At 43.3% G+C, this 16,155-nt stretch overlaps 1 pseudogene; it reads right to left on the bottom strand.

Annotated features, from left to right (window-relative positions):
• Positions 1 to 16,155, bottom strand: part of LOC132573287 (rap1 GTPase-GDP dissociation stimulator 1-like) — a 68,029-nt pseudogene that overhangs the window by 15,234 nt on the left and 36,640 nt on the right.

Consider the following 16,155-nt stretch of genomic DNA (forward strand, 5'->3'; position numbering starts at 1 on the left):
CATAGAGAAACATCGGCAGCCATTGCTGGGAGGTCCGATTTAAAATATTGTTTTAAAAAGAACTGGGACTTTAAAAATTGACAGAATCGACGGGAAAGAGGGTAAGAGGACAAGATCTATTGACTACATTACTGGTGGGCTCCTGGGAGGACTTTAAAAGGGAAAAAAAAATTTTTTTTAAAGGGGAAAAATCGCGGCCGCCATTTTGGAATTTTTGAAGGCTTTTTTGACAAATATCTTGGCTTTGGAGGCTCAGAAACCAGCGAAAATAGGCTTGCTGGAAAGGGCAAGCTCTGCTCTATTGAACCTGACTGTCAAATTTCAAATTGGTGAAGCTAAACATTTCGTCATTTTTTAAAGGGGAAAAATTTCTTTAAAAATATATATCTGGGCTTGGGAAGCTCAGAAAAGAACAGAACAAAGACTAAATAAGAGAGAAAATTTAGACCTTTTGAACTTGGTAGCCAAATTTGTAAATTGTGAGACGGAAATTTTTGGTATTTTTATTTTATTTCCCTGCTTCTTGCCTAAATGTCAGAGCCCAGGCAGCCCCGAACAAGAGCCCTCTCATTAGAAAAAATGCAGGACCAAATGGAGGCTATGGAAGCCAGGATTATGAAAGGAGTTAATAAAATGATGCAAGAAATGAAGGAAGAACTTATTACAGTAATTAAAAAAGAAGTGGATGACCTTAAAGGCCAAATTGGGAAAATAGACAAGAAAGTACAGGAAGTGGAGGAGAAAGTTAAAGTACATGATACCACCTTGCTGAAAGTCCAAGAAAAAGTGACGATCCACGAATGCAAATTAATGGAAAATCAGATACGCTTGAGAGGAGTACCGGAGGAAGAGAATGATGATCTGAGAGGATATATAATAAACATAATTGCAGAATTCTTAGAAGAAGACCCTGACAAGACTAAGAATATGTATGATCATATGTATAGAGTCAATTCGTTACACGCCAAAAAAAACAACTTACCAAGAGATGTTGTTGTAAGATTTATGACAAAGGAAATGGTGGGAAGGATCATTAAGAAAAACTTTGAACAGTCACTGATAATAAGAGGTAGCAGAGTGAGAATAATGAAGAAGCTACCCAAAGAAGTGATAAACGACAGGAGAACATATAAAAAGTTGACAGAAAAACTGAAAGACAATGGCACAAGGTACAGATGGATAATCCCTGAGGGTTTGAGCTTTGAACTTCAGGGGAAGAGAGTAACAATTACAAATGCTAGAGAGTTGAGGAGATTTTTTGAAGAAAATAAGGAATTTGCACCATGATGGATTACAAATTACTGTCTTGGAATGTTAATGGACTAAATTCACCACAAAAAAGAAGGGCAACTTTTCATTGGATTAAGAAGCAAAATTGTAACATAATTTGTCTGCAAGAAGTCCACATCAAACAAAAGGATTATAAATTTTTATGGAATAAACAATTGGGAAGGGAATTTTTTTCATTAGCCAAACAGAAAAAAAGGGGAGTAGTCATTTATGTTAAACAGGACTTGGAGCCAAAACTGATGTTTAAAGATAAAGATGGAAGATTTGTAGCAGTGGAAATAACATCAAATGGGAAAAAAATGCTGTTATTGGGACTATATGCACCTAATGGTGCAAAAGATGTTTTTTTTAAAGACATTATACAACAACTAGATGAGTTGACCTACGATCAAATACTCTTAATGGGAGATTTTAATGGAACAGTTGAGAACTCATTGGATAGATCCGGAGGGAAAAAAAACAGCGTGAAAGAAGGGAAATTGCCAAAGTCTTTCTTTCAGTTAGTTAAACAGGAAAACTTGGAATATATATGGAGAAAGTTTAATCCTGAAGTGCGGGACTATACTTTTTTTTCTGCAAGACATAAGACCTTTTCTAGAATTGACATGCTGTGGGGAACTAGAGACTTAGGCCTTATAACAAAGAAGATAGATATTTTGCCTAAAATCGGTGCCGACCATAACCCAATAATGTGGATTACAAAATTGTCCAAAAGACTGAGAAGATGGAGACTGAATGAAGATTTGCTACAGAACAAAGAAACAGTGTCTTTCCTAGGAAAAGAGACTAAGGAATTTTTCCAAATGAATGATAAAGAAGATATTGACTTCCAGACGGTCTGGGATACTTATAAAGCAGTAATGAGAGGGTTGTTGATTACATTGAGCAACAAAGATAAAAGGGAAAAAGAAAAACAATTATTGGACATTCAAAATGAAATAAAGAAAAAAGAAGGTGCGTTGAGGAAAAGACCAGGGAAAAAGAAGATTCTAAGGGAAATATCAATATTACAAACTCAACTAAGACATTTACTAAACAAAGAAGTGGAATGGAACTTGAAAAGGCTTCAGCAGAAATCATTTGAAGGAGCAAATAAGACGGGGAAATACTTGGCGTGGCAGCTGAAAAAAAAGAGAGAAAACAAAACAATTAGTAGAATTGTAATAGATGGAAGAGATGTAGTTACTCAAGAGGGAATAAAAAGAGAATTTTTTAAGTACTATGCCAAGTTGTTTAAAGGTGTTGAAGTAAAGAGAAAAAAGATAGATGAATATTTACAGAAAATAAAAATTGAGCCTTTAACTGAAAATATGAGAAAAACTTTGAATGACCCAATTGAAAAAATAGAAATTGAAGTAGCAATCAATGTGATGAAGAATGATAAAGCTCCCGGGCCAGACGGTTATACAGCCAAGTACTTTAAAACTTTTAAAGATGAATTAATACCAAAATTACAGAAGCTGATGAATGTAATAAGAGCTAAAGGGAAGGTACCAAATACATGGAAAGAAGCGGTTATTTCTTTGATATCTAAAGAAGAAAAAGACGTTACAAATGTGAAAAATTATAGACCAATCTCACTTTTGAACAATGATTATAAAATATTTACAAGAATTCTGGCGGAACGACTTAAGCAATATCTGATAAATTTTATAAAGGAGGATCAAGCTGGTTTTCTTCCCAAAAGACAAATAAGAGACAATATTAGAACTGTTGTAAACATTGTAGAATATTATGAAAGACATCCAGAGAAGGAAGTAGCACTATTCTTTGCGGATGCAGAAAAAGCATTTGATAATTTAAATTGGGACTTCATGTTTGCAGTGATGAAAAAAATGGAGCTTGGAGAGAGCTTTATAAGGATGATAAGAGCAATATATTCTGAACAAAGGGCAAGGTTGTGCATCAACGCAGATCTTACAGATGAAATGAAAATCAGTAAAGGTACTAGGCAAGGCTGCCCGCTTTCGCCATTGTTATTTATAATGACTCTTGAAATTTTACTGATGCAGATTCAAGAAGAAAAAGTTCTAGAAGGATTACAAATAAAAGGATATACCTATAAATATAGAGCATTTGCGGATGATATAATGTTTATAAATGAAAATCCCTTACAAGCTACACCGTTGTTGTTAATGAGAATACAAGAGTTTGGGGAGTTGGCGGGATTTTACATAAATAAAGAAAAATAAAAAATTTTATGTAAGAATATGCAGAAAAATAGACAGCAAGAACTACAAAGATTAACGGGTTGTGAAGTTACCTCTAAGGTAAAATACCTAGGGGTAGAGATAACAATGAAAAATATTGATCTGTTTAGGAACAACTATGAAAAACTCTGGCGCAAAATAGAAGAAGATATGCTAAAGTGGAACAAGCTCAATCTGTCATTGTTGGGCAGAATAGCTGCAGTAAAAATGAATATCTTACCAAGGGTTATGTATTTGTTCCAAACCATCCCCATTGTGAAAGATGCTAAGCAATTTGATAAATGGAGAAGAAAAATCTCGGAATTTGTGTGGGCCGGAAAGAAACCCAGAATTAGAATGAAAGTCCTGATAGATGCAAAAGAGAGAGGTGGATTTCAATTACCAGATTTGAAACTGTATCATGAAGCAATTTGTTTAGTATGGTTGAAAGAATGGATAACGTTATTAAATAAAAAACTTTTAGCGCTAGAAGGCTATGGGAAAAAATTCGGCTGGCATGCCTACTTGTATTATGGGAAAAAGAAGATGGACGGTCTTTTCTCTCACCATTATATAAGGAGTAGCTTACTAAATGTGTGGATAAAGTACAAGAAATATGGCGATGAGAGAAGACCTTTGTGGATAGTGCCGGCGGAAGTGATAAAATTAACGGCCAAAACAGTTAAGGAAAAACAACTATCATACAACCAACTACTAAAAATACAAAGTGGGAAAATAGAAATGAAAACTGCAGAAGAATTGAATTATAAATATGATTGGTTTCAAATGCAACAAATAAAAAGTTTGATGGAGAAGGATGTAAAAGCAGAAGGAATAAGGAAAGAGCAAACAGAAATGGAAAGAGTTCTGCTTGGAGATAATGAGAAATTAATTTCAAAAGTGTACAAATTACTTTTACAATGGACTACAGAAGATGAAGTAGTGAAATCTCAAATGATAAAATGGGCAATTAATGTAAATAAAGAAATAAAGATGGAATCTTGGGAACATTTGTGGAAAAACTCTATGAAACTCGCAACATGTCATAGTATTAAAGAGAACTGTTTTAAGATGATGTATAGATGGTACATGACTCCAAAAAAATTAGCAAAGATGAACAATAAGATGCCAGATAGGTGTTGGAAATGTAAAAAGCATGAAGGCTCTTTCTACCATATGTGGTGGACTTGTGAAAGAGCTAAAATGTTTTGGCAGATGATTCAACAAGAGATATCTAAGATCCTAGGATATGAATTTAAAAAAGAAGCAGAGACATTTCTGCTGGGATTACAAATGGAGAATTTTCCAAAAGAAGATAGAACTTTAATATGGTACTTGCTCTCAGCTGCTAGGACATTGTATGCGCAGTTGTGGAAGCAAGAAAAAATACCAGAAAAATGGGACTGGACTTTAAAAGTTATGTCATGGAGTGAAATGGATAAGCTAACAAGAAAATTAAGAGACTGCGATTTAGAACTCTTTAATCGGGAGTGGAAGAAATTCAGAAGATATGTAGAAAAAGAGTGGAAAATAAAAGGACACTGGACAATTTTTGAAGATTAAGACCTTTAAGACAAGAATATAACTTTTGAAGGGTTTTTTTTCTTTCTTTCTTAATCAATTTTTGTTTTTTCTTGATAGTTAAAGGTACCTTTAATATCTGTTTTCTACAAAATAACACTGGCGGGGGTCAATTATTGGGGGGTGGGGTGGGAGGAAAGTAAGATGTGGGGTAGAATGATGCTTTCATCTTAAGGTTTTTTATAAGCTGTAGAAATAGTTCTACTACCATGTGTTACTAATAAAATTGTTTATAATAATTGCCAGGAACTCTATGGTTAGACTTCCAGTAAGCAGCCAAGGCCTTAATTTTTCTTTTCAATTTTCCTTCCCAGAATGAGAGCCAGTTTGGTGTGGTGGTTAAGTGCGCAGACTCTTATCCAGGAGAACCAGGTTTGACTCCCACTCCTCCACTTGCAGCTGCTGGGATGGTCTTGGGTCAGCCATACCACTCGCAAGAGTTGTCCTTGAAAGGGCGGCTGCTGTGAGGGTCCTCTCAGCCCCACCCACCTCACAGGGTGTCTGTTGTGGGGGAGGAAGGGAAAGGAGATTGTGAGCCACTCTGAGTGGAGGGCGGGATATAAATCCAATATTATCAATGATAAGCCTTTGTGTTCCAGTTTCCACTCATCGATCAGCTGAACATCATCAGGTAAGGACTACAGCTGGCTGAAGGTCTGTCTCAAGAAGAAGAAGATGATGATATTGGATTTATATCCTTCTTTATACTCTGAATCTCAGGGCAATCCCAATTTCCCAAGGTGGGGTTGAAAGAGCTCTCCCAGAAGCTGCCCTTTCAAGGACAACTCCTATGAGAGCTGTGGTTGACCCAAGGCCATTCCAGCAGATGCAGGTGGAGGAGTGGGGAATCAAACCCAGTCCCCCCAGATTAGAGTCTGCACACTTAACAGGAACCGTATGGCTCAATAATGTTGCCACAAATGCGTTCCAAGACTATTTGTCCTGTAACGGGAACTCACTGTAGCTCAGTGTAAGGGGGACGCCCGTTCCACCCCATGCCTTTGCAAATGCCCCGCATAGATAGAAGACTAGATATACCCCATGTGGATTGTGTGGTTGTGTCTTCCCGCACTCCTGACTCCCTGCTAAGCAATTCATTCTTCCTCTATTTGCATGCCAGCTCCTCTGGGAACTAATTAGTCCTCTCCTTTCCTCTTCTGTTTTCCAAACAGCACTCTGTGCTGGCAAGAGATCCCCTAACATCTTCAAAGCGAAAGGCTATGCAGGGGATGTTGGTGACAAAAGGGGGTAAAACAGAGGTAAGATAGCCAATTTGCTCTGGTCGGGCATGTGGTCTCCAGGTCTGCTGTATAAATAATACAAATCATGCTTATTTCAGAATTGGCAGCAGGCTCTGGATCAGTAAAACACAAGGCCTTTTTTGTCGAAAAAGCCCAGCAGGAACTCATTTTCATATTAGACCACACCACCTGACATCACCATTGTTTAGCATAGGGCTTTTTTTGGTAGAAAAAGCCCAGCAGGAGCTCATTTTGCATATTAGGCCACACACCCTTATTGCATATTTGGCCATACACCAGCCGGAATTGCGTTCCTGTGTGTTCCTGCTCAAAAATAGCCCTGAGTAAACCCATGTGAAACATAGGTGTGTTTTAAGAACCTAAGAAGAGCCCTGATGGATCAGACCAGTGAGGGTCCCTCTAGTCCAGCATCCTGTCTCACGCAGTGGCCAACCAGTTCCTCTGGAGGGTCAACAACAGGGCATAGAAGCCCGGGCCTTCATAAGAACATAAGAAGAGCCCTGCTGGATCAGACCAGTGAGGGTCCATCTAGTCCAGCCTCCTGTCTCATGCAGTGGCCAACCAGTTCCTCTGGAGGGCCGACAACAGGGCATAGAAGCCCGGACCTTCATAAGAACATAAGAAGAGCCCTGCTGGATCAGACCAGTTAGAGTCCATCTAGTCCAGCCTCCTGTCACATACAGTGGCCAACCAGTTCCTCTGGAGGGTCAACAACAGGGCATAGAAGCCCGGGCCTTCATAAGAACATAAGAAGAGCCCTGCTGGATCAGACCAGTGAGGGTCCCTCTAGTCCAGCCTCCTGTCTCATGCAGTGGCCAACCAGTTCCTCTGGAGGGTCAACAACAGGGCATAGAAGCCCGGGCCTTCATAAGAACATAAGAAGAGCCCTGCTGGATCAGACCAGTGAGGGTCCATCTAGTCCAGCCTCCTGTCACATACAGTGGCCAACCAGTTCCTCTGGAGGGTCAACAACAGGGCATAGAAGCCCGGGCCTTCATAAGAACATAAGAAGAGCCCTGCTGGATCAGACCAGTGAGGGTCCCTCTAGTCCAGCCTCCTGTCTCATGCAGTGGCCAACCAGTTCCTCTGGAGGGTCAACAACAGGGCATAGAAGCCCGGGCCTTCATAAGAACATAAGAAGAGCCCTGCTGGATCAGACCAGTGAGGGTCCCTCTAGTCCAGCCTCCTGTCTCATGCAGTGGCCAACCAGTTCCTCTGGAGGGTCAACAACAGGGCATAGAAGCCCGGACCTTCATAAGAACATAAGAAGAGCCCTGCTGGATCAGACCAGTGAGGGTCCATCTAGTCCAGCATGCTGTCACATACAGCGGCCAACCAGTTCCTCTGGAGGGCCAACAACAGGGCATAGAGGCTCAGGCCTCCCCCCGATGTTGCCTCCTGGCTCTGGGATCCAGTATATCCCCTGGCAGTGAATTCTGCATTTTCATCACTCTCTGTTTTCTGAGACCAAGGAGGATGTTTGTGCTCAAAGCCCTGTAAATTGGAGCCTGTTGGGTCAAGGGCTTGAATAAAACTTTGTTTGTCTTAAAGGTGCTACTTGACTTCTACTCTGTTTTACTTACCAGAGCTGCTGAATGTAACAATCGGCTGTATTTCAACCAGTTTAAGGAAAGAGAGAGGTCTAAGGGGTGGAGTTTATCCCATAATCAGGTTCGAGTTAACTTTTTGCTATCCCTTTTACTATACAAACGGCTTCTGAAAGGAATGCAAAGCAAACGGGTGCAAAAAGCTTCCCCTGAGCTTTCTGTTCCTCTTTCACAAACATGGCTCTGCCAGCCTACCCTGCCCCTACACAGCTCAGTCTTGCTGAAATTTAAAGGCACAGGAACACACTTTCCCAAACACAAGGAGTTCTTTGCAAGCTTCTGAACCTGCCGGAGATCTAAAGGCACATGGTGACTGTTGGGGCAGGACTTCCTTCCATTGACCAGATGGCTGGTGGCGGGTAGGAACCTGCAAAACCAGGGGATTCCCTGCCCGGACATGGGGACTGGCAAGCCTATTGCCAACATCCAGGTGGTATCTGGAGATCTCCTGGAATTACAACTAATTTCTGGACAACGGACAGGCCTGGTGCTAAGGTTCCTAGCGCTCCAGGCCCCCCTCGGCCCCCCCACCCCCGATTTTTTTTTTCACTCTTGGGCATGCTCAGCCTGGCCCTCTCCCTTTTCAAAGGGAGCCAGAGAGAGGGCGCCCTCTTCCTGACTCTCTCTGAAGTGGGAGAGGGCAAGGCAAAGCCAACCCGAGGAAAGCCAGCGCAAGGGAGGGGGGTGGCGTGAGCATCGAGGTCCCTACAGCAGTGGCAGCAGTGACTGAGGCAAGGCGGCAGGGGCAGAGCACCGGGGCGGGGTGTGTGCTTAGAACACGCGGTTGGGTCCGCCCCTCGCTTCAGAGGGAGCCGGAAAGAGGCTGCCTTCTTCTTTCTAACCTTGCCGAGCACTTCAGAAAGAAGGAGGTGGCCTCTTCTTGACTCCCCCTGAAGCGGGAGAGGGCCGCTCAAGGGGTGGCCGGAGCTACACGTTTGGATTGGCGTGAGTGGGGATGGGGAGGTGAGGTGGGGTGATTTGTGCACACAACACGATGATGTAACCCGGAAGTGCTGTCATCACACTGGGCACACTCTAGGATTTGCTGTAAAAACCTCTATGGTACCATAGAGTTTTATGGTGAATCCTAGAGTGTCCCTGGTGTGACGACATCCCAGGCAGGCGCCTACTTCACCGACTCCTACGCGCCAGCTCTAACGATGGAGATCAGTTCCCCTGGAGGAAATGGTAGCTTTGGAGGGTGGATTCTGTGCCATTGTACCCCACTGAGGCCCCTCCCTCCTCTCCCCAGACTCTCCCCCCCAAATCTCCAGGAATTTCCCAACCTGGAGCTGGCATCCCTACATCCTCTTTGTTTCAGCAAGCCGCTTCGATGCCTCTTGAAGTACTGCTTTTGTATTTCAACACGTCTCCTTTCTCCTCCTTACAGTATTCCGACGGTGAAGCCATCTCAGGTAATAATTAAAAACAGATATCCCTCGAGGGAAAAAGAAATGGTAGGCTGCCAACCCATTTCCTGACACTGTCTCTTTGTTTTCTTTCTCGCTGAGGGCAAGTCCAGCGGGCAGGCCCCCCTCACTGGCATCTCGATCGTGCTGGGAAGCTGGCGCTTAATTAACTTGTTTGTCATTTCCTTGGGCTCGGTAGCGGAAAGTTCAGACTGGAGGCCCTTGAGTGTGGTAGGAGTTTCAAAGAGAATTCCCTGGGCAGGTCTCCGAGGATTTAATCAATTAATAACGGCTCTTGTGTCTGTCTGTATTTCTTTCTGTCTTTTTTCAAGACTGTATCTAATTGATTTTGTTTCATATGCTGCTTAGTTTTCTTTCCTTTTTGGGTTTGCTTATCGTCTTTTTGAAAAGGTTGCCCAGGAATTGATGGGGAGCACAAGTTTTCAACCTGAGACCTAAGTTGATTTAGGTGGTATAGCTTTAGGGCTACCGAGCTTCTGCCACAGGTGGGAGATTCCCCAATTTGGGGGCCCCCAACCCACCAACACGGAGCGAGCCACCAGGGGATCCCCGCCCCCAAAGAACCCCATTGTTGTGCGGCACGCCCTGTGCAATGATGTCACCTGGAAGTGATGTCATCGCACCAGGCATGTTGTGCCAGGGACACTCTAGGATTCGCGGTAAAACTCTGTGGTACCATAGTGTCGCACCAGGGATGCTCTAGGGTTTGCGGTAAAACTGTATAGTACTATAGAGTTTTTACCGCAAATGTTAGACTGTGCCCAGCATGATGGCGGCACTTCCAGGTGACGTCATTGTGCTGTGTGTGCAAAATGCACGTGAAATGAGTCCCCCACCGCAGCAACAGAGGGACTTGGCAACCCTCTATAGCAGGGGTGGCCAAGGGTAGCTCTCCGGATGTTTCTTTGCCTACAACTCCCATCAGCCCCAGCCCTCACTACAGACTGGTGAGGTGGGTGGGGCTGAGAGAGCTCTCCCAGAAGCTGCCCTTTCAAGGACAATCTCTGCCAGAGCTATGGCTGACCCAAGGCCATTCCAGCAGCTGCAAGTGGAGGAGTGGGGAATCAGACCCGGTTCTCCCAGAGAAGAGTCCGCACATTTAACCACTACACCAAACTGGCTCTCTTTGCATATTACTAAGAGCCCTTTAAGCTCTTAGAGGATTGGCTACATCAGGGGTGTGTGGCCTAATATGCAAAGCAGTTCCTGCTACAAAAATAAGTCCTGCCAGTGACACTGTTGTGTGCGACCTCAGGAAGGAGGGCACATGAAGCACTTCAAAACTGAGATGAGCGGAGGGTTGCTAGTCTCCTGGTGGTGGCTGGAGATCTCTCGGAATTATAGCTCCATCCCCCACCCGGAAGTTGTCAGCCCTTTGGAACTCCATTGTCATTCTGGGATATTTCCAGGTACCAGCTGGAGGTTGGCAACCTTCATTTCCACCATTTCTTCTCTCTCTCTCTCTCTCTCTCTCTCTCCCCTCCGTTTGCCCTCTTCACTGCCTCAGCTCTCTCTCCTTTCTAGCTCATCAAATACATTTATCCAGGCCTCGGATTCAGCGGGAGCTCACAGGAGCACAGCTCCTGAACCTTTCTGACAGTTCCAGCTCCTCCCCCCCACCATGTCCATTGAATAGGAGGTGCAGCTGCATAACAATCCCTGGATGTGCTCCACCGCCTCTTTTTCTCCAAAGCGACCCCTGCATTTATCTGGCTTCAGTTTATTTTTTTCGCTTTCCACTTCAATCGTTTCCTGTGTGGCTTTCGTCGTACCTGGTATGGCGAGGTTTCGGAGAGCGCTGAGTGCAGCGTGTTGAACCGAGACGTCTCCGCTTTCCACGTGTTGCTCCAAAAGATCCAGCAGCTGATGCACCACTCCGAGCTGCACCATCCGAACACAGTTGCTGTCTTGTAAAATCAAGAGGGGGAGAAAATCGACTAAAGATTAGAGTCGAAGCTGCCGGATGCTGAGAAAACCATCCTCAAGTTTGGGAGGCTGACCCTGGAAGCGATGAGTAGATAGCAGTGTTCTCTTTCAGGACAGCAAAGATTCCAGATAGTCCAGAGGGACTCTCTTTATGCCAAAAATCTGACTGATTGCAGAGTTTTCATAGTGAAAAAGGGGAGGGATGGTAGCTCAGTGGAAGAGCATCTGCTTGGGAAGCAGAAGGTCCCAGGTTCAATACCCGGCATCTCCAACTAAAAAGGGTCCAGGCAAGTAGGCGTGAAAAACCTCAGCTTGAGACCCTGGAGAGCCGCTGCCAGTCTGAGTAGACAAGACTGACTTTGATGCACCGAGGGTCTGATTCAGTAGAAGGCAGCTTCATATGTTCAAAATTTGTTTTGTGTTTTGGGGATGCATGCATTTTAAGGTGAAAGGGATCTGTAGATTAAAGCATTTCGAATTGATGATTTAAGCAGAGGTGGCATTCTAGCAGGCGCTCCTTTGCATATTAGGCCGCACCCTTGTGATGTAGCCAATCCTCCAAGAGCTTATGAGGCTCTTTTCTGTAAGCTCTTGGAGGATTGGCTACGTCAGGGGGGTGTGGCCTAACATGCAAAGGAGCTCCTGCTAGAATTCCACCTCTGGATTTAGAACAGAATACAATTTATTTCTTACGGTCTATGACCAGCACAAAGCATTATACACATCGCTCGGAATTTTATGAGCACAGTAAAAGAGGTCCATCAGGTAAATGGGATATATGAACAAATTAAAACAGACAGCTACCAATTAAGTGAGTAATTGCAAAGTGAAAGAGAAAATTCGTTTTGCGTCTTGGGTATGTATGCATGCATTTTAAGGTGACAGTGATTTATAGATTAAAGAATTTCTAATGGATGAATTCCCAGCATTTTAAGAGACTAATTTGTATTTGATTAGGTGAGTTTGTATGTTTATCAAACCCAACACCTTTTTTGAGATACCAGAGTGCAGGATCACTTAAGCCAGGGATTTCCAGGGCAGTGCCAGTGGGTATCAGGGTGCTCACCAATGTGCTTTGTGGTTCCCTCTAGGGGTCGATTCAATATCACATTGCTTTATGTCCAGAATAATTTTTTTTTCAGAATGTGTTTTGCTCCCTCTAGTGGACAATTTGATATTACAGTGCTTTATGTCTGGCATATACAAGCCAGGAAGGGATGTAATAATGAATTGCCTATTAGAGGGAGCAAAACACATACAGCATATAAAACCTCCCAAAGCAACAGGGGCACACAAGCCAGGAAAATTAAAATGCAGGAAAGCCTATTCGTCAAAACACAAATCAGCTTGTGTGGATTCCGTTGAAAGGTAAGCTAGAGATTGAGGGGTGTTCTAGATGGGAGGAAGGGCTGTAGCCAGCAGGGGGGCACAAGGTAAGTGCACCCTATAGAATCTGCAGTACCCCCATCCAATCTTTCCTAATTCTCCCTTTCAACAGGGCGTACCACCCCTGTGCTCCCCACCCCCGCCGGCTATGCCCCTGATGGGAGGTCTCCCATTGGCTCCGAAAGTACTTTCTTGAAAGCAAATCCAACTGAAAGATGGCACCACTCACTTCAAAGCAGATATATTTTGAGATTGAGTTATAACAGAGTAACAGAGTAACAGTAAGACCCTAGACACAGTCACACTTCTCTAAGTTAAGGCTGTTAGGTCCAGGTTGAGAAATACCTGGAGATTCTGAGGGGTGGATCTCAAGGAGGGTGGGGTTGTGGAGGGGAGGGATATGCGATGTAACACCATAGAGTCCGCCGTCCAAAGCGGCCGTTTTCTCCAGGTGAACTGATCTCTCTCTCTCCTGGAGATAAGTTGTAATCTAAGGAGATCCCTAGCCACTACTTGGAGGAACTTGCTCTAAGTCCACTGAAGGTACTGTTCATTGGGTAACCTGGTCTCAAGGCTCTCTCTCAACCCTTGCTCACAATTATTTTGCTAAATTCAAGGAAGCATCTTAAGTATCTGGAGTTCTGCATAATTATGTGAGTTTAAAAAAGGCATTTAGAATAGAGGGCCACCTCTATAAGGACTTGTAGACATTTGTTTTGGGACAAGGAACTTTCTCCTAGGAATTGGTTTGGGGACGAGTACAGAAGAAGAAGTCTCGTGGCATCTTAAGAGCAAGTCCTAGTTGTGAAAGATGTGAATATGAAAGGTAACTAACCTCTATGTTGCATGGAAAAGGTTAGAGAAGTTTAACAGATGGGATGGTATTCTAATTATGAAGGTGGTGACTTGAACCTGATAATATCTGTGATGATCAGGCCCCCTGAAGGGTCCAAGTCTGGAGATAAGCTCTCATTCTAGGAGATCCCCATGCATCTCTAGGGTTAATCTAGATGCTTGAGTCAAAAATGAATTTATAGAGCTTTGTATTCGACTTCCTTTTAATTGAATTTTTCAAATTAAAAAAAATAAAAAGTAAAAGAAACTGTAACCCCTATAGGAAAGGACAAGAATGGGAGAGGATTTTTTGTGCCATTACATCACAGGTGACTTATGCCAACCCCCTGGGGCTTTTAAGGCAAGAGAAGTTCAGGGATGGTTTGCCCTTGCCCGGCTCTGCACAGGCATTCCTTGGTGGTTTCCCATCCAAATACAAACCAGGGCTGACCCTGCTTAGCTTCTGAGACTGGTTTACCCACGTAACCATTTTTATGCAGAAGCCACAAGGTGGCAAGCTAGTCATGGGGATGTCATCTGTGTGATCCATGACATGTCAATTTTGGGGAACTTTTCCACGTGATAGTTGAGTTGCTTCCCTGAATGTGTCAAGAGTATTCAGAAGACCATAGATCAGGAGTGTCAAACATGCAGCACAGGGGCCAGATCAGGCCCCCTGAGGGGTCCTATCAGGCCGGCAAGCAAATCAAAAGTAGGTTTGCAACTTACAAATACACACCTAAACAACACGTGAACAGCATACTCAAGATTGCTACAACACAGACATTGTCTTCAGTTTTTGATGCAATAATTCGGAACGAGAGGTATCAGTTACAAGAGACTGTTATATAAACAAAATATTGTCAATAGTGCTAATGCTCCATTAACTGTACAGTCTGCTTGAGCCCAAAACCCAGTTTGCACTATAGGTTCCAGCTATGGTAGAGCATTGCACACAAGCTAAGATTTATTCTCAAACCTAACTGCAGTGTGCAAAAACCCACAGGCTGAGGCTGTATTGGGAACTGGACCTCCGACCTCCCTTAACTTCAGAGGACTGTATGGCCATTGGAATAGAAAAATGAATGGGCATTCTTACCATTCCTGGCAAAGTTAGCAATAGCTAGAGCCCCTGTCAGTTGTAACTGGGTGTGCTTGGAGGCCAGCCATGTGCCCACGCTCTGGTAGATCACGCCATGCCCCTCCGCAAACAGCTGCTGCATGGATTCATCTGCAGCACAACAAATGGAGACAGACGGGTAGTAACCACAACAGTGTAATCCGGCATCACTTTTGCTGGCAGTCCTTTATTCCAGCCTTAATCTCTTGCTGTTATGAAGAGACTGTAGACTTGGGTACAACTATAGGGCTGCCAGCTCTGGGTTGGGTAATTCCTGGAGATTTTGGGGGTGGAGCTTGTAGAAATTAGAGTTTGGGGAGGGGCAGGCCCTCAGCAGGATATAATGCCCTAGAGTCCACCCTCCAAAGCATCCATTTTCTCCGGGGGAACTGGTCTCTGTAGTCTGTGATGATCAGGCCCCCTGAAGAGTCCCTAGTCTGGAGATAAGCTCTCATTCTAGGAGATTCCCACGCATCTCTAGGTTTAATCTAGATGTTTTCTTTATTGTATGGGGCAAAAAAAATCATTTTGTTATCATAATGTGCTATTTTTTCAATATTCACATTTTCTTTCATCAGGTGGTGTGTTATGAGCTAGTGCCAGTTGCAGCCAGGAAGAACGGCTACTTCCTGGCTGCAGAATGTACTTCCTGTCTGGAGCCAGCTCCTAGAATAGAAACTTTCCAGGTGGGATTGATGATGTAATATGTCATATTACACACTATGGCTGTAGAAAGGACATCATCAGCTAGATGAGACTTCTCTTTACCCCCTTGCACTAAAGAAAAGATGAAACGAATATAATAACAAAAACAAATGAATAAAAAACAAGACCCCTACAAAGTTCATGACTCCCCTTGTAAGTGATGTGATAGGAAATGAAAGTTCCCCCCCCCCCAACTTAAATATTAAGTGCAGCCTGTTTTTCTTAGTTGCTGCAATTTTTATAACAGTTAAAAAAAATAACTGCAATTCTTGTATGTTTATATTTGGAGGCAAATAAACTATTTATCCAGTTAGGCAAAATTGTCAGAAACACAAGCAAGAGTAAAATTCTAAGCTTAGATGCGTTTAACCTGCCGATGCAGTTTTTACTAGGATTGTGTTGGGAGCAGCATCTTGGGAGACAAAATAAACGGAAAAACAAGGCCTTGTCTACTTACAGAAGTTCTTATATAGATTCCTTGAGCTTCCCTGAAAAAGGGTAGCTGTAGGAATTGTCGCAATATCTATGGTAAAATGGGAAGTTCTTACTATAGAGTTTTCTTGTGATTCCTAGAGCTGACTATTGTAATTTTCCCGATAGCTCAGTGGGAACTAGGGGCAAGGGGTGGGACCTCGGCAGCTCTAAACGTTATCTAGACTTGCTGAGGTTAAACGGTATTTTGAACCACCTTGTGTGCCATTTCATCCAGAAAGGAAGATAAGATTTATTTCCATTTTATACTTTAAAGTATTGCTCCAAACACCCTGCTTCTATAAGCCACAGGACACTCCCAAGCTTCTTACAGAGCTGAGTTCCCTTTTGAGG

Source organism: Heteronotia binoei, chromosome 6, assembly GCF_032191835.1.
Source record: "Heteronotia binoei isolate CCM8104 ecotype False Entrance Well chromosome 6, APGP_CSIRO_Hbin_v1, whole genome shotgun sequence".
NCBI classification, from domain to species: domain Eukaryota; kingdom Metazoa; phylum Chordata; class Lepidosauria; order Squamata; family Gekkonidae; genus Heteronotia; species Heteronotia binoei.